The sequence below is a fragment of the Dasypus novemcinctus genome, chromosome 30 (genome assembly GCF_030445035.2).
Source record: "Dasypus novemcinctus isolate mDasNov1 chromosome 30, mDasNov1.1.hap2, whole genome shotgun sequence".
Lineage (NCBI taxonomy): Eukaryota > Metazoa > Chordata > Mammalia > Cingulata > Dasypodidae > Dasypus > Dasypus novemcinctus.
In genome coordinates, this window is record NC_080702.1 from 30,235,138 (window position 1) to 30,259,881 (window position 24,744).

Below are 24,744 nucleotides of genomic sequence, written 5' to 3' on the forward strand. Positions count from 1 at the left end.
AACTCGTTTATCTTAAAAGCCTGAAATAGGCAAACAATTAGGACAAGCTACGAAGTCCTGACGGTCTACCACATTCTTAAATGGCATTTAGTTAAGTTAAACAAATACTGCACCCTCTGGTGTAATTGATGAAATATGTTTCCTCATAGTATTGAGATACTGAAACCCTTCATCCCTCATTTAGCTCAGATATTAAAACCATTTTATGTGTTAATCAGAAAAAGTTGCGCATGGAAATAAAAGCCCCCTCCAGGGTGCTTTTAAAACAATGACACCGGCTCAAGCAGTAAGCGGGTGGATCTCAACTTACCCTGTAAATCGGATGTAGCCAGTACCAGTATTGGCTTTGGGTGGGGTTTGTGGCAGAGGCAAATTTCTAAGCAAATACCACTTGAGGTTTAGTCACAACTGCGAGAAGAAAACAAAGTGCAAAAGAAGAACAATGAACCGTTGTGAGCTGCCCTCTGTGGAGAAGAGAAATCTGTGGAGAAAACATCTGGACACCTGCCAGCAGTGACAGGTAACTGTCCATCATGTCCCTGCCCCCTCCTCTAACATCTCTCTTGGGACTATTAAGGCAGATGCCCTCGTGAAAATCCAAAGCCATATCAGCAAGCCCAAAAACCAGCAGAGTGGCTCTATCAAAACAGCAAATGTCGTGGATACCAGCCCTTGCAGCGCCTAGTCCAGCAGGTCCACTGCCTGTCACTCACTAGCAGCTCATGACCATCACCCACGAGTGTCTGTTGTGCTCACTGCAATGACTGTGACAACTACCTCACTGGATGAGACACACTGGCCGAGCACAGACTCCAGTAGCAGGACAGCGAGTGGATTACATCGGTCCCCTCCCTCTCTCGGAGGGGGCAAGGTAAGCTTTCAGTGCTGCAGACACTGAAGCGGGACTCCTGTAACCTTGTAACTGAATCCCTACAACAATGGACTAAGTCTAAATTACAAACTAAAGTGCCAGATGCTCCAAGCCCAAAAAGGGAAAAGAATAATCAAATGGTGTTGCCTATGCTTCAAAGTATAGAAACTGGAAAAAACGTGGCCATTTGGATCACCGTACTGGTCTATGCAGCTCTGCTGGTTGGGAATTTAAATCCACAAAAAATCACTCAAAAGCAGTTATGAAACCACAGTTAATAACCTAAAGTCTCCTACTCCAGCTAAAACTCTATGTGTATAAGCTCATCAAATCATGTAATTTCAGTGTCACCCATTCCTACCATTAATGTTGAATGCTGAATGTATAATCTTATTGTTCCTTCTCCTCAGATCCTGGAGGTGATTACCTCACAGCTCACCTTAGGTTTCCTGGTTAATTCCTCTCCTTACCACAATTATAACTCTCATTCTCCTCCTATCAGCAGGCCCACACATCTCCCATGCAAAAACTCAGTTTATCCAGAAGCCGTGCAAGATGTCACCCACGATCATGTACGTGATCTTCTCCTGCAAAAGGACTAGAGTGGGTAGTAATGTTTTGACGATGCTCTTGCATAGTTTGTAACAAATGTTTCACCCCAATATGAAGAGTTGGTGGGGGTGATGTATGAAATCCCATGTGTTTATTTTGTAAGTTTGCAGTCTTTACTATAAACTTATTGTTTATGTGTGTTCATGTATGAATGATATACTTCAATTAAAAAAGTGCCACACACACACAAAGTTTAGTGCCAGCTGCAGAGCCAGAAGCAAAAATATCTCAATGTCAAAGGGGAACAATAACTGAATCCCACAACACCTTCCCGCTCTCCCTCTCCACCCAAGCATATCAAAAAGAGTTGAAAATTTTGAGTCTCCCCTGCCCCCCAAGCAGGTAACAGATAACCCCAAACCCCCACTGCTGTCCCCAATCCAAGGATGAATTAGACATCTGTGAAATCATAAATAAAACTTGTTGTTTTTACATGAACTGAACTGGTCAAGGAGAAGAAAATATTTTTTTTCTTTATTTTCTTTTAAATGTTACATTAAAAAAATATGAGGTCCCCATATACCTCCCACCCTCCCTACCCCACTCCTCCGCCATCAACAACCTCTTCCATCATGGTGGTACATTCACTGCACCTGATGAATACATTTTGGAGCCCTGCTGCACCACATGAACAGTGGTCCACATTGTAGTCCACACTCTCCCCCATTCCACCCGGTGGGCCATGGCAGGACATACAATGTCCAGCATCTGTCCCTGCAGCACCACCCAGGACAACTCCAAATCCTGAAAATGCATCCACATCATATCTCTACTTCCCTCTCCCTACCATCAGTAGCTACCGTGGCCACTTTCCCCACATCAGTATTACAATTTCTTCCCTTACTAATCACAATAGTTCCCCAGTAGAACACCAGTAAGTCCACTCTAATCTATACTCTATTCTTCCATCCTGTGGACCCTGGGATGTTTAAGTCTAGCTCCCTTCTACTTGAAGAGAGGGCTTAGATTCCACATGGATGATGGATCCAATTCTGCTTTCAGTTGTAGGCACTCTTGGCTCCCTGGTGTGGTGGTTGACCTTCTTGATCTCCCTGATTGCTGGCTAGAGTACATTCATTAAACCAGAGGGTAGGAGTTCAGGTCTGTTGAGGCTCAGCACCTGGCTCTCACATGGACAGTGCAGAGATTCAGGTCCCCTGAGTATACACCAAACCCCAGCGCCAACCACAGGTCTGGTAAAAGTAACAGGAGAGGCATGTGTAGAAAGGTCGTATCTGAGTCCAACTCAACCACAGTCAGGAACACAAACTCCAAAGTAGGGCCAAGTGACATGGCACTGAACTCCATCTGCCATGACCATAGAACCTGTGGGTCTCTGTAGCCCTCAGAAGAACCAATACCTGGGGTTGTATCTACTTTGACTGTCTCTGGGACACTGCTGAGGTGTCATAAGTGTTACCCTTCTGATGACCTCCCGACTCTTTTTTGGAGACTCATAGCCACATCAACTCATTTGTCCTTTCCATTTCCCCCTTTTATTCAAGGCCAAAAAGCATTTCGGACACCTGATATTATATGTAGGCTGAGATATTCTGCTGGTCTGAGTTGACCCTTTTATTCAAGGTCATTTTCTAGTTACATCATCAGCTGGTACTTGTTCTTATAGCTACATAGCATTCCATTGTATGTATATACCAGATTTTATTTATCCATTCATCTGTTGTTGGGCTTTTGGATTGATTCCAACTTATTTTTTTAAATTTTATTTTATTTATTCATTTTTAAAAAAACATTACATTCAAAAAAATATGAGGTCCCTATTCACTCCCACTGCCCCCACCCCACCACTCCCCCCACAGTAACACTCTCCACCATGATCATGACACATCCATTGCATCTGGTGAGTACATCTCCGGGCATCGCTGCACCCCATGGCCTGTGGTACACACCATAGCCCACACTCTCCCACATTCCATGCAGTGGGCCATGGGAGGACATACAACATCCAGCAATTGTCCCTGGAGCACCACCCAGGACAACTCCAAGTCCCGAGAATGCCTCCACATCTCATCTCTTCCTCCCATTCCCCGCACCCAGCAGCCACCATGGCCACTTTTTCCACACCAATGCCACATTTTCTCGATTATTAACCACAATAGTTCATGAATAGGATATCATTAAGTCCACTCTGATCCTTACTGTATTCCTCCTTCCTGTGGACCTTGGCTTGGTTGTGTCCATTCCACATCTATGTCAAGAGGGGGTTTAGATTCCACATGGATATTGGATGTAATCGTCCTGCTTTCAGTTGTAGGCACTCTAGGCTCCATGGTGTGGTGGTTGACATTCTTCAACTCCATGTTAGCTGAGTGGGGTGAATCCAATAAATCAGAGTGTAGGAGCTGAAGTCTGTTGAGGCTCAGGGCCTAGCTATCCTATTGTCAGTCCAGATTCAAATCCCCTAGATATATCTTAAGCCCCAGCACCAACTACAATTCCAGTAAAGTAGCATGAAAGGCTTGTGAAAAGAGATCACATCTGAGTCCAGCTCCATCACGCAGAAACACAAGCTCCAAAGAAGGACCAACTGGCATGGCAGTGAACTCCATCTGCCATGACCATGGAACCCGTGGGTCTCTTTAGCCCGCAAAAGAACCAATACCTGGGGTTGTATCTGCTTTATCTGTCTCTGAGACTCTGCTCAGGTGTGCATAAGGACAATCCTTCTGACAACATAAGACTCTTTTTTAGAGACTCATAGCCATATAAACTCATTCGTCCTTTCCATTTCCCCCTTATTTTAGGTGAAACAGCATTTTAAACTCCTGTTATTATATGTAGACCGGGATATTCTGCTGGTCCACGTTGAACCTTTAATTTAAGGTCATTTTCTAGTTAAGTCATCAGCTGGTACTTGGTAGTGATCCCTTGGTGCCAGGGAGGCTCATTCCTGGTTGTTATGTCCCACGCTGGGGGGAAGGCATTGCATTTACATGCTGAATTTGGCTTCGAGACTGGCCACATTTGAGTAACACAGAGGCTGTCAGGAGGGAACTCATAGGCACAGTGCTGCTCTAGGCCTTGTTCTTATTTCAGGTGTATAGGCTCACAAGCATAGTCATTAGTATCAGTGGCTCACTGTGGACCCTCATTCCTTCCTGGTCCTTGCCGTTGCACCTGGGGGACTGCTGCTGCTCCCCTAGGGACCACGACAGAGCCCTCCCCCAGCCAGGAACCCAGTACCCCCCAGCTGTTGTTTTTAATTGTTTCCACTATGAGTATATTCAAACATTTCCATGCACCTTGGACACATGCCCTGTATAACTCCCTGTCAACCATATGTCCCCTGTCAATAACTTCCCATACCAGTATTCCTCTGCTGCCATTGTTAAACCACTCTGTGATCCAAAACTTCCTGAAAAGTGAAGCCCAATGTAATGTCAGGTTTCCTTAATAGTAAATTGGAATATAGCAATGAGTTTAAAGGTTAGAAATAGAATACATATTGAATTGGAAAAATTCTACATCTTATCTTTTTCTTTTCTTTTTTCCTAATTATTGAGTTTCTCTTCACAAGAGCCCTAGATCACAGTAATTCATATATACAATATACAGTACTCCCACATATCCATTATAAAACCTTTTCCCTTCCACAGCGATAATCTTTTAACTTATTCATATCATATTTACTGAAACTGATGTACAGGTATTGAGACAATAGCTTTCAAACAAGGTAACATTTGTGTTTACATTGTGGGTTATACTTTAGATTATACGGTTTTCTAAATTTTTAAGTTATCCTATGTTTTACATTATGGTTTACATTATTAGTCTGTCATCCCTATATGTTTTTGGTGTAATATTACATGTTTTATATCCATCCCTGTGTACTCTTGTGAAACACTTCTATTACCCTTACAGTTAGGTTGGTTCCATCTATTCAATATCTATTTCCCCCTCCCCTTGGGCCCCACAGTGACAGTCAATCTTCATTTCTTGAGGAACCATGTTCAGGGATACTTGCAACAGTCTTGAGGGCTTGACTTGCTCAACTGCCCTAATGCCCTGGGAGCCATCCTTTCTCTGGAGAGATACAGTTCCCTCTATTTGATGGCATTAGTCCTCCCCAGGGTGTGGGTCTACCTTCACTCTCCTTATTTGGGTCTCTACCCAATGGTATAACCCACTCTGGCAAAATGAGCATTCAGATATTCCCTAGGAGTCTGTCCTGCGTCAGATTATCCCCTTTGAGTATTTTAAACAGGTAATTTTCCTAATTATATTTTGAAAAGGTTTTCTCAGCATTATACTCTCAACCAACACCTGACAATTTCCTATGTTTGTGTGTTGCCACACCCTGCCCCCAATTTCTTGGGCAATATTACCCATCCGCCCATCCCTAGCCCCCCTCAAACCCCCAAAGCCCCACCCAAAGGTAACCCTATGCCCCTATTTTACCCTTCCTTGTACACATACTTACCTCCAGCTTATCATAGATTTCGCCCATGTAGATGTCATCTTACATCCTTCCTCTACCGCCCAATTTCCTGTAAGCCTATCTTCCAGTCTCTAGCTCTCTGAGGCAGCTTGCTTATTTCATATCATTGAGGTCATGTAGTATTTGTCCTTCAATGCCTGGGATGCTTCACTCAACATAAGGTTCTCAAGATTCATCCATGTTATCACGTGTGTTTGTAGTGTATGTGTTCTTAAAGCCGAGTAGTATTCCATTGTATGTATATATCACATTTTATTGATCCACTCATCTGTTGATGGGCATTTGGGTTGATTCCAACTTTTGGCGATAGTGAACAATGCTGCTATGAACATTGGTGTACATATATCGGTTTGTGTCCCTGCCTTCAGTTCTGCTGGGTATGTACCCAGCAGTGGAATTGCTGGGTCATATGGCAAATCTAGGGTTACTTTTTTGAGAAACTGCCAAACTGTCCTCCAGAATGTTGGATCCCTCTGCATTCCCACCAGCAGTGGATGAGTGTTCCCATTTCTTCACATCCTTTCCAGCATTTGTAGTCTTCTGTTTTTTTCATAGCTGCCAATCTAATGGGAGTAAGATGTTATCTCATTGTAGTTTTGATTTGCATTTCCCTGATAGCTAGAGATTTGGAACATTTTTTCGTGTGCTTATTAGCTATTTGTATTTCTTCTTTGGAGAAGCATCTGTTTAAATCTTTTTCCCATTTTTTAAATAGGTTGTTTATCTTTTTATTTTCAAGATACGGGAGTTCTTTATTTATGCAAGTTATAAGTCTCTTATCTGATATATGGTTACCAAATATATTCTCCCATTGTGTAGGCTCTCTTTTTACTATCTTGACAAACTCCTTGGAGGTGCAGAAGGCTTTAATTTTGAGGAAGTCCCATTTATCTATTTGTTCTTTTGCTGCTCGTGCTTTTGGTGTGATGTTCATGAAGCCATTTCCTATTACAAGGTCTTGTAGATGTTTCCCTACACTGCTTTCCGTGGTCTTTATGGTCTTGGATCTTATATTTAGGTCTTTGATCCATCTTGAGTTGATCTTTGTATAAGATGTGAGATGGTAATCCACTTTCATTCTTCTCCATATGGATATCCAGTTCTCCAGGCACCATTTGTTGAATAGGCCATTCTCTCCCAGTTGAGAGGGTTTGGTGGCTTATCGAATATTATATGGCTATGTATATGAGCTTCTATATCAGAACTTTCAATTTGATTCCATTGGTCTGTGTGTCTCTTCTTATGCCAATACCATTCTGTTTTCACTACTGTAGCTTTGTAGTATGTTTTGAGGTCAGGTAGTGTGTTTCCTCCAATTTCGTTTTTCTTTTTCAATGTCTTTGGCTATTTGGGGCCTCTTTCCTTTCCAAATAAATTTCATAGTTAGTTTTTCTAGTTCCTTAAAGAAGGCTGTGTTGATTTTTATTGGGATTGCATTGAATGTGTAGATCAGCTTTGGTAGGATAGACATCTTAATAATATTTAGTCTTCCTATCCATGAACAAGGAATAGTCTTCCATTTATTTAGGTCTTCTTTGATTTCCTTGAACGGTCTTGTATAGTTCTCAGTGTATAAGTTTTTTACATCTTTAGTTAAATTTATTCCTAAATATTTGATTTTTAAATTTACTATTGTGAATGGTATTTGTTTCTTGATTTCCTCCTGATCTTGCTCATTATTGGTGTACAGAAATGCTACTGATTTTTGCGCATTGATCTTATAACCTGCGACTTTACTAAACTCATTTATGAGTTCTAGAAGCTTTGTTGTAAACCTCTCAGGGTTTTCTATGTATAGGATCATGTCATCTGCAAATAATGAAATTTTGACTTCTTCCTTTCCAATGTGAATGCCTTTTTTATCTGGTTCTTGCGTCAGTGCTCGAGCAAGTACTTCTAAGACAATGTTAAATAGAAGGGGAGACAGTGGGCATCCTTGTCTTGTTCCTGACTTTAGAGGGAAGGATTTTAGGATTTCTCCATTGTAAACAATGTTGGCTGTGGGTTTTTCATATATACTCTTTATCATGTTAAAAAAATTTCCTCATATTCCGATCTTTTGGAGTGTTTTTATCAAGAAAGAGTGCTGTATTTTGTCAAATGCTTTTTCTGCATCTATAGATAGAATCATGTGATTTTTTTCCTTCAATCTGTTTATATGGTGTATTACATTGTTTGATTTTCTTATGTTGAACCATCCTTGCATACCTGGAATGAATCCCACTTGGTTGTGGTGTATAATTCGTTTAATGTGTTGTTGAATACGATTAGCAAGTATTTTGTTAAGTATTTTTGCGTCTAGGTTCATTAGAGAAATTGGTCTCTAATTTTCCTTTCTTGTGGTGTCTTTATTTGGCTTTGGTACTAGGGTAATGTTGGCATCATAGGAGTTAGGCAATGTTCCTTCTGTTTTGATTTTTTGGAATAGTTTCAGCAGGATTGGTGTTATTTTTTTCTGGAATGTTTTGTAGAATTCACCTGTGAAGCCGTCTGGCCCTGGGCTCTTCTTATTTGGGAGTTTTTAAATGACTGATTCTATCTCTTACTTGTGATTGGTTTGTTGAGATCTTCAATTTCTTCTTTCATCAATATAGGCTGCTTATGTGTTTCTAGGAATTTGTCCATTTCCTCTGAATTGTCGTTTTTGTTGGAATATAGTTTTTCAAAGTATCCTCTTATGATAGTCTTTATTTCTGTGAGGCCAGTGGTGATATCTCCTTTCTCATTTCTTATTTTGTGTATTTGCATCTTCTCTCTTTTTTCCTTTGTTAGTCTCACTAAAGGTTTGTCAATTTTATTTATCTTCTCAAAAAACCAGCTCTAGGTCTTGTTTATCTTTTCAAGTGCTTTTTTATTTTCTATTTCATTTAGTTCTGCCCTTATCTTTGTTATTTCCTTCCTTCTTCTTCCTGTGGGATTACTTTGTTGTTTTTTTCTAATTCCTCCAAATGTGCAGTTAGTTCTTCAATTTTTGCTCTTTCTTCTTTTTTGATGTATGAATTGATGGCTATAAATTTCCCTCTCAATACTGCTTTTGCTGCATCCCATAAATTTTGGTATGTTGTGTTATCATTATCCTTTGTTTCAAGGTAGTCATTGATTTCTTTTGAGATCTCCTCTTTGACCCACTGTTTTTTCTAAGAGTGTGCTGTTTAATTTCCATATCTTGGTGTCAAATCTGGGCCTCTGGTCCTTGCAGATTTCCAGCTTCACTCCACTGTGGTCAGAGATATTATTTTGTATGATTTCGATCTTTCTGAATTCATTAAGCCTTTCTTTGTGGCCTAGAATATGGTCTATCTTGGAGAATGTGCACTTGAGAAAATTGTATATCCTGCTGTGTTTGGGTGTAATGATCTGTATATGTCTATTAGATCTAGCTCCTCTAATATACTGTTCAAATAATTTGTTTCTTTAGTGATTCTCTTTTGAGATGTTCTGTCCAGAATTGATAGTGATGTATTAAAATCCCCCACTATAATTGTAGATGCATCTATTCTTTCACTTAGTTTTTCCAGCATTTGCCTCACGTATTTAGAGGCGCCCTTGTTAGGAGTATAAATATTTATGATTGTTCATTCTTCTTGAGAGATTGTCCCTTTCACTAATATGTAGTATCCTTCTTTGTCTGTCACAATTGTTTCACAATTGTCTGATATTAATAAAGCTACTCCTGCCTTTTTTTGGTTATTGTTTGCTTGTAAGATTGTTTTCCAACCATTCACTTTCAGCCTCCATGAATCTCTGGGTCTAAGATGTGTCTCTTGTAGACAACATATAGATGGGTCATATTTCCTTATCCAATGTCCTAGTCTGAATCTTTTGATAGGTGAGTTTAATCCATTGACATTCAGTGTTATTACTTTCAAGGAATTATTTATGTTAGCCATATTTTGATTGGACTTGTGTTTGTCATATTTTGTTTGTTTGTTTTTTCTTCTCTCTTTGTCTGTTTTGTCGCTCTTACACTCTCCTTCAACTCTGCCTGTCCTGTTTTTTCCTTTCTTCCTGCAGAACTCCCATTAGAATTTCTTGAAGGGGAGGTTTCTTGTTGGCATACTCTTTCAATTTCTGTTTATCATGAATATTTTGAACTCTCCATCATTTTTGAATGCTAGTTTAGCTGGATAGAGTATTCTTGGTTGGAAAATTTTTTCTTTTAGTACCTTGACTATATCATACTGCTGCCTTCTTGCCTCCATGGTTTCAGATGAGAAATCAGCACTTAATCTTATGGAGCTTCCCTTGTATGTGATGGCTTTCTTTTCTCTTGCTGCTTTTAGAATTTTCTCTTTGTCTTGAGTGTTGGATAATTTGACAAGTATATGTCTTGGGGTGGGCCTGTTGGGGTTTATGATGTTTGGGGTGTGTTGTGCTTCTTGGATATGTACATCTGTCTCTTTCAGTAGATTTGGGAAGTTTTCAGCCATTATTTCCTGCAACACTCCTTCTGATCCCTTTCCCTTCTCTTCTCCTTCTGGGATGCCTATAATACATATGTTTGTGCGTTTTGCATTGTCCTTCAGGTCCCTAAGTCCTAGCTGGATTTTTTCTATCTTTTTATCGATCAATTCTACTATCTGTTTGATTTCCCATGTACTGTCTTCCACATTGTTAATTCTCTGCTCTGCCTCTTCTAATCTGCTGCTATTTCCTGTGAGTGTATTTTAGATTTCTTGAACTGTGGTGTTCATTCCATCATATCTGTTATCTTTTTGTGTATGTCTGCAATTTTCCCTCCAAGTGTTGTCTTCATATTGTTAACCTCTTCCTTTACTTCATTAAATTTGTCTGTGATATATGTTCTGAGATCTTTAATTACTTGTGTGAAGTTCTGCTCCCCTTCGTGGTTTTTAGTTTGTTCATTGGATTCAGCCATGTTTTCCTGATTACTGGTTTGGTTTGTAGATTTTTGTTGCTGTCTGGTCATCATTTTATCTTGATGGGTTTAATCAGTTCCTTAGCTTCTTTGTCTAGTCTTGGGGATTAATTAGCTGTTGTTTTTGCATAAGTGTTATATCCTCTCTTTGTCACTTTGTTCTTCTTATTCTAATTTCTTATTGCTGGCTGAGTTCACTTTGAAGGAAAGTATTAGGGCCAGGGAAAGGCAATTGTGTAAGAAAGGAAAATATGTAAAGTAGTATTGGTAATAAATGTTAACAGAGCAACAGTATGAGATCTGGGAGGATGGATATTAGATTCATGTAAGTTGTGTAGAGTTACAGCAGTAAGTAGAATACCTATAATGAGGTAGTTGACTGAATATGGGAGGAATGTGGTCTGAATTAAAAAGCTAGTATTTTCATGAGGAGGGAAAGAGAAAAGAACGGCAATAGTTTCAAGAGTAGATAAAAGACAGAAAACAAAACAAAGGTATTAGAAATTAGGAGTTAGACAATTTGGGGATCAAAGAGAGAGGTGGAATATAGGAGAGACAGTAGATGATGGAGGATATCAAGATGTGGGGGAATGGGGATAGTGTAGGTAGCCAAAATCAATTCACACAGAAATGAGGCAACAGAGGATGAGGAAACCCAGCAAATGTGAGGTGTTCCCTGCAGCACCTATTGTATAATTAAGAGAAAATAAAATAAGAAGAAAATGAGGGACAAGAGAAAAGAGAGAAAAAAAAGAGAGAAGAAGGAAAGAAAGAAAAAGGGAGGGTGGATAAAGAAAAGGGAGGGGAACAAGTAAGGAAAAGAAAAGAAGATATAGAGCACCAACAACAGCAACAACAAAAAACCCCTAAATAAATGAGAAAAAAAAAAAAAAAGACCTTGGGGGATACAATGGGAGAAAAGACTAGGAAATAATGCAATATTAGCAACCAGGACAATAAAAAGTTAAAAAAAAATAAAATTAAAATTAAAAAAAGTACAAATGTTGAGGGCTAGGACAATCAAGGACCTCAGATGGGCCTCAGGAAGTGGTGGATTCAGGGCTGGAAAGTCTGTGATATTGCAGACTCCAGAGGTGTGAGTCTCTGGGGTGTGGGCCACCAGGGTTTAGGGGACACAGACCTGGCAACCTCAAATGCAGTTAACAGGGAGCCTGGTAGCACCACAGTGCAACACAGCCTTCAGGGATCCCCACAGCTGGGTGCCAGCCCTATCGGAGAGGTCTCATCCACAAACTCTGACCTATGTGTCGGAAACCCACAATTCCCCCTTTCACTAGGGTTTCTTTTGTGGCTGTATCACCAATTCGACTTCAGGACACCTCCTGCCCTGCAAGCCCCCAAAGCAGCCAGTTGGGGGCGCCTCTATATTGCAGCCAATTTAAGGATGCTGCAGATCTGCAGCCAGGCCTAGGGGGCGGGGCTCTAGCTGGAAGCACTGTATCAGTGTCTGAAACTGAAAATCCCAGCCTCGTAAAAGATTCCCCTAATCAGCTTCCCACCCTGCAATCCCCCGAAATAGCCTCCTGGTGATGTCTCTTCACTGCAAGTGATTTAAGGCTGCTGCAGCTCAGCAGCTGGCCTTGGGGGCGGGGCTCTAGCCAGAAATGCTATTATTCATGTCAGAAATAAAAAAATTTCCTGCCTCGCAAATAACTCCCTTCTGTCTCACCAAATCAGTTTGCGAAGGTCTCCTGCCCTGTTAGCCCCGTAATAGCCCGCTCAGGACTTATGAATTCCCCAGTACCGCAGAGCCTCCAGGAATTGCCACCGCGGTGCCGGTGCCTTGGTTCCACCCACCCCAGGGGGGAGCGTCCTGCGTGCAGCCCCTAACTCCGTGTAAGAGAGCCTCAATTTTATCTTTAACACGAATTTTCTCTGTTACCTTCCCACGAAATCGATGTGCAGACACCTCCTGCCCTGCAAAATGCTGAAACAGACTGGTCCTGAAGAATTTCTAAAGCTGCCCAGCACTTCTTTGAAGGAGAGACTATTGGTGCACTCACTCAACCACCATCTTGCCCTGCCCTCTCCACCATCTTGCCCCACCCTCTCATTCCAACTTTTGACAATAGTGAGTAGTGCTGCTATGAACATTGGTGTGCATATATCACTTTGTGTCCTTGTTTTCAGTTCTACTGGGTATATACCCAGCCGTGGAATTGCTGGGTCATATGGCAAACCTATAGCCAGCTTTTTGAGAAACTGCCAAACTGTCCTCCAGAATGGCTGGATCCTTCCGCATTCCCACCAGCAGTGGATGACTGTTCCCATTCCTCCACATCCTCTCCAACAATTGTAGTCTTCTGATTTTTTGATAGGTGCCAGCTAAGATGGTATCTCATTGTTGTTTGATTTTCATTTCCCTAATAGCTAGAGATTTGGAGCATTTTTTTCATGTGTCTTTTAGCCATGTGTATATCTTCTTTGGAGAGGTGTCTGTTCAAATCTTTTTCCCATTTTTAAAATTGGGCTGTTTGCCTTTTTATTTTCAAGATATAAGAGTTCTTTATATGTCCAAGATATAAGTCTCCTATGAGATATATGGTTACCAAATAGTTTCTCTAATTGTGTAGACTCTCTTTCCACTTTCTTGACAAACTCCTTGGAGGTGCAGAAGGCTTTAATTTTGAGGAACGCCCATGAATCTATTTGTTCTTTTGCTTCTTGTGCTTTTGGTGTGAAGTTCATGAATCCATTAGAAGAAAATCTTGACGTCCCGCAAGAAAACATAGAAATCATTCAGAGAGCCTGAGATAATAATGACGGAAATCAGTCATGGGTATCCTTCTTCCTCTCTTATTTTTCTTCACCCTTAAAATCAATGCTTTCACCTCTTATAGCACCATTACTAATAGTATTGCTGCTGCTTCTTTTTTGTCCCTGTCTCTGACAACTTCTTGTCTGATTCATACACTGAATCGTACAGTCAACAACCCAGGAAGATGTAAATGGCATCTTTCTGCTGCGTGAACAATAATATCAACCCCTGCATGACCTGAAACCACAACCCACTGCACAGGATGGAAGGGAAGTTCATTTCTCTGCCCCTTGACAGAAGGAAGTAGCCAGATCAAGCCAACGCCCCAAATCACCTCACGCTCCCCTCCTGCCCAGTACCGGGTACCCCAATACCAGGACTCCATAGATATATATCTATATAAACAAAGAGTTAGGAATGGTAGAGGCTTGCACTAATTAACAATGTAGCTCAGCTTCCCCTGATATGCACTGGGGAAAGGCTAACCCCTTCCCCCATAAGCCTACGTGTCTAAGGGCAGAGAACTTCCCCACAGGTTAAACAAAGACACCACATGGAGATGGGAATAAAGGGAGATAAAGACCTTTGCTACCTGCATATCAAATGGAGATAAAGACATTTCCTCCCTGCGTATCAAAAGAACACCCACTCCTTCAGCATTCCAAGAAAACCTAACTCCCTAACCCACTACCCTCTGGCTATACAAGGGAAAGTTTTCACCTCTAGGGCTCCCTGTTGGTCCCTGCACCTCACTTGGACCCTCAACCCCCTCCCACCAACTAGCATTTCCCCACCTAGGAAAGTTCTGTATAAATTCAATTCACCCCCTTCCAGGAGGGGGTTGAAGTCTCTTTTCAGACATCCCACCATGCTGGTGGGGGCACTGAAGCCTGTTCTTCAGACCCCCTCCATTGGGAGAGCTTCTCAATAAATTCTCAGCCTCTGGTCGTATCAGTCTCCCTGTCCCAGTAAGTGCCTTTTTTCTCCAACAGTCTTGTTTATTTTTGTTATACCTTTTTCTGTATTTCACGTGGGGATTTCCTGGCTATTGTCTTTGGAATGACAGAACAAATTGACCCTAGGACAGGAATGGCCTTTATTTGCATTACGTTCCCTCAGGAGCCGGGAGTGCCTTTGGGGTAAAAAAACCTTAAATAACCCTGTGGTTTTGAGCTGGGTGAGCCAGAATTTTAGGGTTTTTCTGTTAGTATCTTGGAGAAGTCACTTTCCCACACTTGGGGATTCTCACACACCTCCCAGCAGCAAGCACACACCAGGAGAGAGTGATATATTATTTGGTTATTTGGGGCAATAAAGATTAATTGCAGGGTTTGGGAGACAAATCTTTTGAGACCTCCCATCCTTCAGCAAATATTTATCAAGCCAAATATTAGTAAGTGATCGGATCGGTGCTAACTTCTGGGAATATAGCAGTGAACTAAACTGACACCATGTTTCCTATACATGTAGAACTTAGAGTGTAATGAGGATGGCAGACAATTAAGGAAGTGTAGAGAGCTGAGTGTCTTGTAGTCATTCTTGGCAAAGGGTGCTTTCAAAGCAGAAATAAACAAAAGCCATTACTGAATTATCCCAGAACACAAAGAGTGGATTCAACTCCTAATGCACAGAAAAATGAGTCAAGTCATTTCTCCCTTGTGCTTAAATTGGAAGCATCCTCTAAAGGTTTCCCTTTTCCATTTTTTTAAAATTTTAATTATTTATTTATTATTATTTTTTAAAAATTACATAAAAAAATGAGGTCCCATTCAACCCCACCGCCCCCACCCCCACTCCCTTCACTCCCCCCACAGCAACACTCTCTCCCATCATCATGACACATCCATTGCACCTGGTAAGTTCATCTCTGAGCATCACTGCACCCCATAGTCAATGGTCCACATCATAGCTCAGACTCTCTCACGTTCCATTCAGTGGGCCCTGGGGGGATCTACAGTGTCCTGTAATTGTCCGTGAAGCACTATCCAGGACAACTCCATGTCCCGAAAACACCTCCACATCTCATCTCTTCCTCCCATTCCCCAAACCCAGCAGCCCCCATGGCTACCGTTCCCACACCCATTCCACATTTTCTCTGTGGACATTGGATTGGTTGTGTCCATTGCACACCTATGTCAAGTGAGGGCTTAGATTCCACATGGGTACTGGATGCACTCCTCCCGCTTCTAGTTGTAGACACTCTAGGCTCCATGCTGTGGTGGTTGACCTTCTTCAACTCCATGTTAGCTGAGTGGAGTAAGTCCAATAAATCAAAGTGTAGGAGCTGAAGTCTGTTGAGGCTCTGGGCCTGGGTGTCATATTATCAGTCCAGAGATTCAAATCCCCTACATATATCTTAAACCCAGCACCGACTACAATTCCAATAAAGTAGCATGCAAGTCTTGTGAAAAGAGATCCCCTCTGAGTCCAATTCCATCATGCAGAAACACCAGCTCCAAAGAAGGGCCATCTGTCATGGCAGTGAACCCCTTCTGCCATGACCACAGAACCTGTGGGTCTCTTTATCCCTCAAAAGAACCAATACCTGGGGTTGTATCTACTTTATCTGTCTCTTAGACTCTGTTCAGTTGTACATAGGGGTATTCCTTCTGACAACCTCCAGACTCTTTTTTAGAGACTCACAGCCTTATAATCTCATTTCTCCTTTCCATTTCCCCCTTACATTAGGTCAAACAGCTTCCCGAAGTCATGTTATTATATGTAGACAGGGATATTCTGCTGTTCCGCATTGAATCTTTAATTCAAGGTCATTTTCTAGTTGCTTCTTCAGCTGGTATGTGGTAGTGATCCCTCGGTGCCAGGGAGGCTCATCCCCGGGTGTCGTGTCCCACGCTGGGGGGAATGCACTGCATCTACATGCTGAGTTTGGCTGTGAGAGTGGCCACATTTGAGTAACATGAATGCTGTCAGGAGGAAGCCCCCAGGCACAATGCTACTCTAGGCCTTGTTCTTATTGCAGGTGTATAGGCTCAAAAGTGTAGCCATTAGTATCAAGAGCCCACCCACTGTTGGGCCCTCCTTCCTTCCTGGTTCTTGCCGTTGCACCTGGAGGATTGCCGCTGCTCTCCCACCTTTTTCATTTTTGAGTTGGGTTGGAGAGGAGGAGCTTTGGGAAAATGGGAATCACGGAGTGATTTTTAAGCAGGTCGGGTGGTATTATGGCTTTGTGTTTTGGCAAGTTTTTTTGGATGTTCTGTGGATTGGAGGAGGTAGGAGTGAATATGGGGGGGCCAGTTTGGATGATAATCCAGGCAGAGCTGATGTAGTTTTGGAGCATCTCCTGGGTCACCTCCTGCTTTTATTCTTACTCCACTTACTCTCAACCCAGCAGCCAGAGTTAGCTTTCCAAACACAGCACACTTTATATCACTTCCCTGCTTAAAACCCTTCCAAGGTGCTTCATTGCACTTAGGATAAAAACTAAACTTCCTATGATGGTTGACAAGCCCTAAATAAACTGCCTTCATTTACATGTTTAATCTCATTTACCATGATTCTCCTCTTAACTCTGTAAGCAGCAGCCACGGTGGTCTTCTCTTTGTTCCTTGAGCACATCGAGTTCTTTCCTATCTCAGGACCTTTGCATGTGCCATCCCCTCTGCCTCAGGACCTTTGCACATGCCATCCTCTTATTCTCCAATCCTTTCCCCCTTAAACTTGACATTGTTATGGGATTTTGTCTAGGTTCTTGTGGGTTCCTGATACCAATGGCTATGCTTTTGAGGCTATACATCTGCAATAAGAACAAGGCCTAGCATAGCACTGTGCCTGGGAGTTTCCTCCTGACAGCCTTCATGTTACTCAAATGTGGCCACTCTCACAGCCAAACTCAGCATGTAGATTCAGTGCATTCCCCTCAACGTGGGACATGACACCCGGGGATGAGCCTCCCTGGCACCGAGGGATCACTACCACATACCAGCTGAAGATGCAACTAGAAAATGACCTTGAATTAAAGGTTCAATATGGATCAGCAGAATATCCCTGTCTACATATAATAACATGACTTCAAAATGCTGTTTGACCTAATATAAGGGGGAAATGGAAAGGAGAAATGAGATTATAAGGCTATGAGTCTCTAAAAAAGAGTCTGGAGGTTGTCAGAAGGAATGCCCTTATGCACAACTGAGCAGAGTCTAAGAGACAGATAAAGTAGATACAACCCCAGGTATTGGTTCTTCTGAGGGATAAAGAGACCCACGGGTTCTATGGTCATGGCAGAAGGGGTTCACTGCCATGGCAGATGGCCCTTCTTTGGAGCTGGTGTTTCTACATGATGGAACTGAACTCGGAGGGGATCTCTTCCCACAAGACTTGCATGCTACTTTATTGGAATTGTAGTTGGTGTAGATATATTTAGAGGATTTGAATCTCTGGACTGATAATATGACACCCAGGCCCAGAGCCTCAACAGACTTCAGCTCCTACACTTTGATTTATTGGACTGACCCCACTCAGCTAACATGGAGTTGAAGAAGGTCAACCACCACACCATGGAGCCTAGAGTGTCTACAACTGAAAGCAGGAGGAGTGCATCCAGTATCCATGTGGAATCTAAGCCCCCACTTGACATAGATGTGCAATGGACACAGCCAATCCAATGTCCACAGAGAAAATGTGGAATGGGTGTGGGAAGGGTAGCCACGGTGGCTGCTGGGTTTGGGGAATGGGAGGAAGAGATGAGAGGTGGAGGCGTTTTCGGGACGTGGAGTTGTCCTGGGTGGTGCTTCACGGACATTTACAGGACATTGTAGACCCCCCAGGGCCCACTGGATGGAACGGGGGAGAGTGTGGGCTATGATGTGGACCATTGACTACGGGGTGCAGTGATGCTCAGAGATGTACTTACTGGGTGCAATGGATGTCTCATGATGATGGGAGAGAGTGTTGCTGTGGGGGGAGTGGGGGGTGGGGGCGGTGGGGTTGATTGGGACCTCATATTTTTTGAATGTAATTCGTAAAAATAAATAATTTTAATTAAAAAAATGCTGGAGAAATGAATTTTAAGAACACATCAGGTGACTTAGGCCCATAATTTATTCAGTTAGGGAGGGAAGAGAAATGGGAGAAAATAACCGATCAGGAGTCCCAGGTAGAGAGGAAGGGGCTGAAAAGTGGTAAAGAGGGCTGATTTACAGGCTATAATTTCCATTTATGGGTTATAAATACTCAGGTTTTACTTGTGTGGTGATCCAAGCAGGGGAGAGGCAGCAGGAATCCAGTTTTATTTACAAGATAGCACAAGAGAGAGGAAGAGAGCTCATTCAAGCCCTGCACCTGCTTTTGAACTGTTAACTCTCCCACCCCTTTGCTAATGGCAGGGGAGGAGCTCCTGCTGTTTATTGCTTTGATTGCTTATTTTCCCCATCAATCTCCCAGGGGAGCCCAATGATAAAGTCCTTAGGGAATATCCGGGGCTTCTCCTGGCTTCCATAAGAAGTCTTCTTCTGAGTGGCAGGATCTTGGGGTGGGTCTCCCAGCAGCCTTCTTGAGGTCTTATGTCCACGTGGACTTCTTGCCAGGCTCCAGATCCATCTGTTAATCCCCTATCTTGCTAGCCTGCTTAAGCATGTCCGTCTCCTCCTTCTGTTTCAGGTGAATGCCCCAAACCCAGTTCTTCAGACAGGACTTCCCTCACCTGCCCATTGAAAGGAAGTCCTGCCCAGTTACCCCTGTCACTTCACCCTGTTGATATTCTTCCATGCATGGTCCCTATCTGTGGTTATTGCATTTTTTGTTTGTTTGTTTCTGGTATGTTTTCCTTCTAGAATGTAAACTGTATGGTGGTTCCTGATCTGTATTGCTTCCCATGGTATCACTGCTGAGTGAATAAACTAATGGATAGATTTTAAAAATAAAAAAACTGGAAAGTGGATGTGGCTCACCTGATAGAGTGTCCGCCTACCACATGGGAGGTCCAGGGTTGAAATCCATGTCTTCCTGACCCGTGTGGAGCTGGCCCAGGTGCAGTGCTGATGCACGCAAGGAATGTCGTGCCACGCAGGGGTGTTCCTCACATAGGGGAGCCCCATGTGCAAAGAGTCGGCCCTGTAATGTGGACCACCCCGTGTGAAAACTGCAGCCTGCCCAGGAGTGGTGCCTCACACATGGAGAGTTGATACAGCAAGATGACGCAACAAAAAGAGACACAGATTCCCATGGCCGCCGACAAGAATGCAAATGGACACAGAAGAACACACAGCGAATGGACAGAGAGAGCAGACAACTGGCGGGGCTGGGGGGAAGGGCAGAGGAAAAAAGAAAATAAATCTATAAAAATAAAATAAAAAAAATTAGAATCTGTAGGAGGGGAGAGGAAGGAGTTACCTCCTGTCTTTTTGGCTTTGGCAACTGGGTGGATGGCAAGGATATTGTGCTACAGAGAAGGAAAATCAGGTTTTGTTTTGGGGGGAAAGACAGACTTCAGTTTCAGATAGGTTGATTTTGAGGTGCTTTGATTTTTTTTTTTTACCATTTATTGGCATTTTTATTCGATATTTCCAAATATAAAAAAAGTTCAAGATGCTTACACCAATTATCTCCAATGAGACCAAGCAAAGCATGTGTACAACAATGGTTTCCTCCCCACTTGAGTGTTGCTCCTTTATACAACGATGTGATCAACAGAAGACCAAATGGCAGGTGCTTGGAAAATATCACCTGTTTTCGAAACATGCAGGACAGTTTCTACCTCCTGTCTGCAAGTGTTCATTTACAATATATTAGTGCTTTTATGCTTTTTTTTTTTTAATTCGGGAGGCACATGGCACTGAAGATTATAGCTACCCAACTTTATCTGCCTTCCCCAGAGAAAGCACAAACGATGCTCCCAACACTACAAACTTTGGAGGGTTGAGAGAGCAGATGTTATTTGTAGAGATTCAATCAGTTAGCTTGAAAATGTTGACTTTTTCTCTTAATAAAACACATTTCATTAGGGTCTTTCCTCTAATTATGTTAGATTGGGTTCCAGAAGAACTCTCCATGAATTTAAAGTGTGACAACTGTAAACTCCTCTGTTGCAATATACAAATCAAAGACCTGTAAACTTTATTAGTTGCATAGACTAAGACAGTTGTTTGCTAAATGGTACTGTAGAAAATCCTGACACAAGGGGTACTCGTTAGTGGAAATGTTTCTGACAAATGGATATTGCATGACAATATTTACAGGCTAACTTTTTCTTCTTTTAAGATTTATTTTATTTATTTATCACTTCCTCCTTGTTGTTTGTGGTCATGTTATTATATGTAGACAGGGATATTCTGCTGATCCGTATTGAACCTTTAATTCAAGGTCATTTTCTAGTTGCATCTTCAGCTAGTATGTGGTAGTGGTCCCTTGGTGCCAGGGAGGCTCATCCCCGGGTGTCATGTCCTTCGCTGGGGGGAATGCACTGCATCTGCATGATGAATTTGGCTGTGAGAGTGGCCACATTTGAGTAACATGAAGGCTGTCAGGAGGAAACTCCCAGGCACAGTGCTACTCTAGGCCTTGTTCTTATTGCAGGTGTACAGGCTCAGAAGCATAGTGATTAGTATCAGGAGCCCACTGTTGGGCCCTCCTTCCTTCCTGGTTCTTGCCATTGCACCTGGGGGACTGCCGCTGCTCCTCCAGGGTCCACGACAGTGACCCCCCGGCCAGGGGCCCGGTACTCCCCCAGCTGTTGTTTTTAATTGTTTCCACTATGAGTATATCTAGACATTACTATATACCCTGGGCATATGCCCTGTATAACTCCCTGTCAACCCTATATATCCTGTCAATAACATCTTATATCAGTATTCCTCCGCTGCCATTGTTGAACCACTCTGTGATCCTAAACTTCCTGTAAAGTGAATCCCAACAAATTGTCAGCTTCACAAGAGTCTTAGATCACCGAAATTCATATATACAATATACAGTACTTCCCCAGATCCACCATAAAACCTTTTCCCTTCCGCAGTGATAATCTTTTAACTTATTCATATCATATTTCCTGAAACTGATGTAGAGATTCTGAGACAATAGCTTTCAAACAAGGTGACAGCTGTACTTACTATGTGGTCCATACTTTAGGTTGTACAGTTTTCTGAATTTTTTAGTTATCCTATGTTTTGCCTTATGGTTTACATTATTAGTCTGTCGTCCCCTATATGTTTTTGGTATAATATTACATGTTTTATATTCATCCTCGTGTACTCTCACAAAACTCCTCTCTTGCCCCCATATTTACCTTGGTTCCATCCATTCCACATCCATTTTCCCCTCCCCTTGGGGCCCACAACACCAGCCAATCTCCATTTCCCAAGAAGCCATGTCCAGAGATACTTGCAGCAGTATTCAGGGCCTGACTTTCTCAACTGCCCTGTTGCCCTGGGAGTCATCCTTTCTCACGAGAGATACAGTTCTCTCTATTTGACGGCATTAGTCTACTCCAGGATGTGGGTCCACCCCAACTCTCACTTCTTGGATCTCTTCCCAATGGTACTACCCACCTTGGCATAATGAGCCTTCAGCTATTCCCCTGGAGTCCTTCCCGCATCAGACCATACCCCCTGAGCATCCTAAACAGGTAACCCTCCTACTTATACTTTGATACGAGTTTCTCAACATTTTGTTCTCAACAAACACCTGACACTCTCCCATGTTCGTGTGTTGCCCCTCCCTCCCCCCATTTTTTGGATAATATTACCCCTCTGCCCATCCCCAGCCCCCCTCCAACCCACAAAGCCCCATCCGAAGGCAACCCCTTGCCCCCATTTTGTCCCTTCTTTGTGCTCATACTTACCGCCAGCTCATCACAGATTCCCCCCCGGCAGACGTTAACTCACATCCTTCCTCCACCCCCCGATTTCCTGTAAGCCTCTTTTCCACACTCTAGCTCTCTGAGGCAGTTTGCTTATTTCATATCATAGAGGTCATGTAGTATTTGTCCTTCAATGCCTGGGTTGCTTCACTCAACATAAGGTTCTCAAGATTCATCCATGTTATCACGTGTGATTGTAGTGTATTTGTTCTTACAGCTGAGTAGTATTCCATTGTGTGTATATACCACATTTTATTGATCCACTCGTCTGTTGATGGACATTTGGATTGATTCCAACTTTTGGTGATAGTGAACAATGCTGCTATGAACATTGGTGTACATATATCATTTTGTGTCCTTATTTTCAGTTCTGATGGGTATATACCCAGCAGTGGTATTGCTGGGTCATATGGCAAATCTATGGTTAGTTTTTTGAGAAACCACCAAACTGTCCTCCAGAATGGTTGGATCCTTCTGCATTCCCACCAGCAGTGGATGAGTGTTCCCCTTTCTTCACATCCTCTCCAGCATTTGTATTCTTCTGTTTTTTTCATAGCTGCCAATCTTATGGGAGTAAGATGGTATTTCATTGTAGTTTTGATTTGCATTTCCCTGATAGCTAGGCTTCTCCACATTCTTAACGCCTTGCAATAGTGAGGTGTTGCGATTTTAATACACATTGTATATATAGTCTGGATCACAAAAGAGAAGTTTTTTTCTCCCTTAGACAATATATGGTAATTGGAATCAAAGTAATGGATAAAATAATTTAGGGAGAGCTTGTAGGGTGAGAACACAGCCCTGAGTAACGCATTTCAAAGGAAGGGAATGAGGAGCAGCTAATAGAAGAGACAGAGAACAAGTGGCCAGGCAGGTAGGGGAAATGACACAGTATGAAGTCATAGAGGGCAAGGAAAGAGCAGGCTGAGTCACGACTGAAAATAACCAGAGGGTGAAGCATCAGGGAGATTGTTAGTCCCAGCACGTGCAGAGCCAGTGCGAGGATGGCAGTGGTCAGCAAGACTGATCCTGAGAGAAGAAATAGGGGAGACCCAGACTACCCACACCAAAGGACCTGCTGTAATTCCAAGACAGAGGCACGGAACGCCAGGGCGATCAGTGCCAGAGCATTTATCAGGGGGATTTAGAGAGAGCCAGAGAGTTGCAGTGACCTCAGGTCAGACAGTGAGACCAGAAGGAGTTTTTGGGGTATGTGTGCCCCTGTTCTGCAGGGACAAAGGTGGCTAAACGCCAGGAGCCTGTGTGCTTGTTTTGGGAAAACATCTTGGTATGTTCTTTTTTCCTCAAAATAGGACATATTTGGGGTGGGCAGTGTCCAAAGGTTCAGCTAAAGCTCAACGTGCATCCAGGGAGTTATGGGGGAGGGGTATCTGGAGGGATCAAGTCTTGATCAGGTTAAGAGATGCCGTGTGGATCCCACACTCTTTCCCTCTTGGTTATGTCACCAAAGCAAAATAGGGAAAGAGGAAAGTTTCTAACTCTTCCTGGTTTTATTCTGAGACAAGATTAAAAATAAAATATTGTGATATTGGGGCCAAAATACAACCAAAGCAAACTGTGGACTGTAGGGCATAGTAATATATCAATATTCTTCAATCAAGGGTAAAAAAGGAAGCATGCTAAGTAAAGAAACCAGACGCCAAGTACTACATATTGTTTAACTCCATCTACACAAAATGCAAATGCAAGTAAATTTCTAGAGAAGGAAGTAGAGTGGCAGTTATGTATGGCAGGGGAAGCACAGAGGGATTGAGAGGTGACTTCTAGGGCGTAAGGAGTTTTTCTTTCTGGAGTTGTAAAAATGTTCTAATATTGATTGCAGTGATGAATGCACAACTCTGTGGTTATACCAAAAGCTATTGACTGTACAGTTTAAATGGATTGTGTGGTTGATGAATATGTTTCAATAAAATTGATAAAAGTTCTATACTTCGTTAATGGCAAGGCTCCTATACGATCCTCTATTATCACTATTATTTTATTGGTGATGATTTTCCTCAAAGTAGAACCTTAGTTGGATCTAGATTCAGTCTTTTTTCATGATAACTACTTCTCTTTCATTTGTGTGTTTTTAAACTTCTTATTCTGAAATACCTTCAAACTTATGGGATGGTTACAAAACCTGTACTAAGATCTCCACCATACCCCTACCTGGCAATATACCCAGATGCATGAATTTCAACATTTTGCCAAATTTGCCATATCTATCTTCTACCTACCATCTATCTATCTATCTATCTATCTCTCTATCTATCTATCTATCTATCTATCTATCTATCTATCTATCATATTTCTATCTATATCTATTTAAAAA

At 42.3% G+C, this 24,744-nt stretch overlaps 1 protein-coding gene across 1 annotated transcript in view; it reads left to right on the forward strand.

Annotated features, from left to right (window-relative positions):
• The first annotated feature begins 624 nt into the window (after window positions 1-624).
• LOC101411537 (adhesion G protein-coupled receptor E3-like) overlaps window positions 625-24,744 on the forward strand; it is a 74,411-nt gene continuing 50,291 nt past the window's right edge. Inside the window, exon 1 of the mRNA XM_071212772.1 lies at window positions 625-871. The gene's annotated coding sequence lies outside the window, so the exon portion shown is untranslated. The remainder of the gene's footprint in view (window positions 872-24,744) is intronic.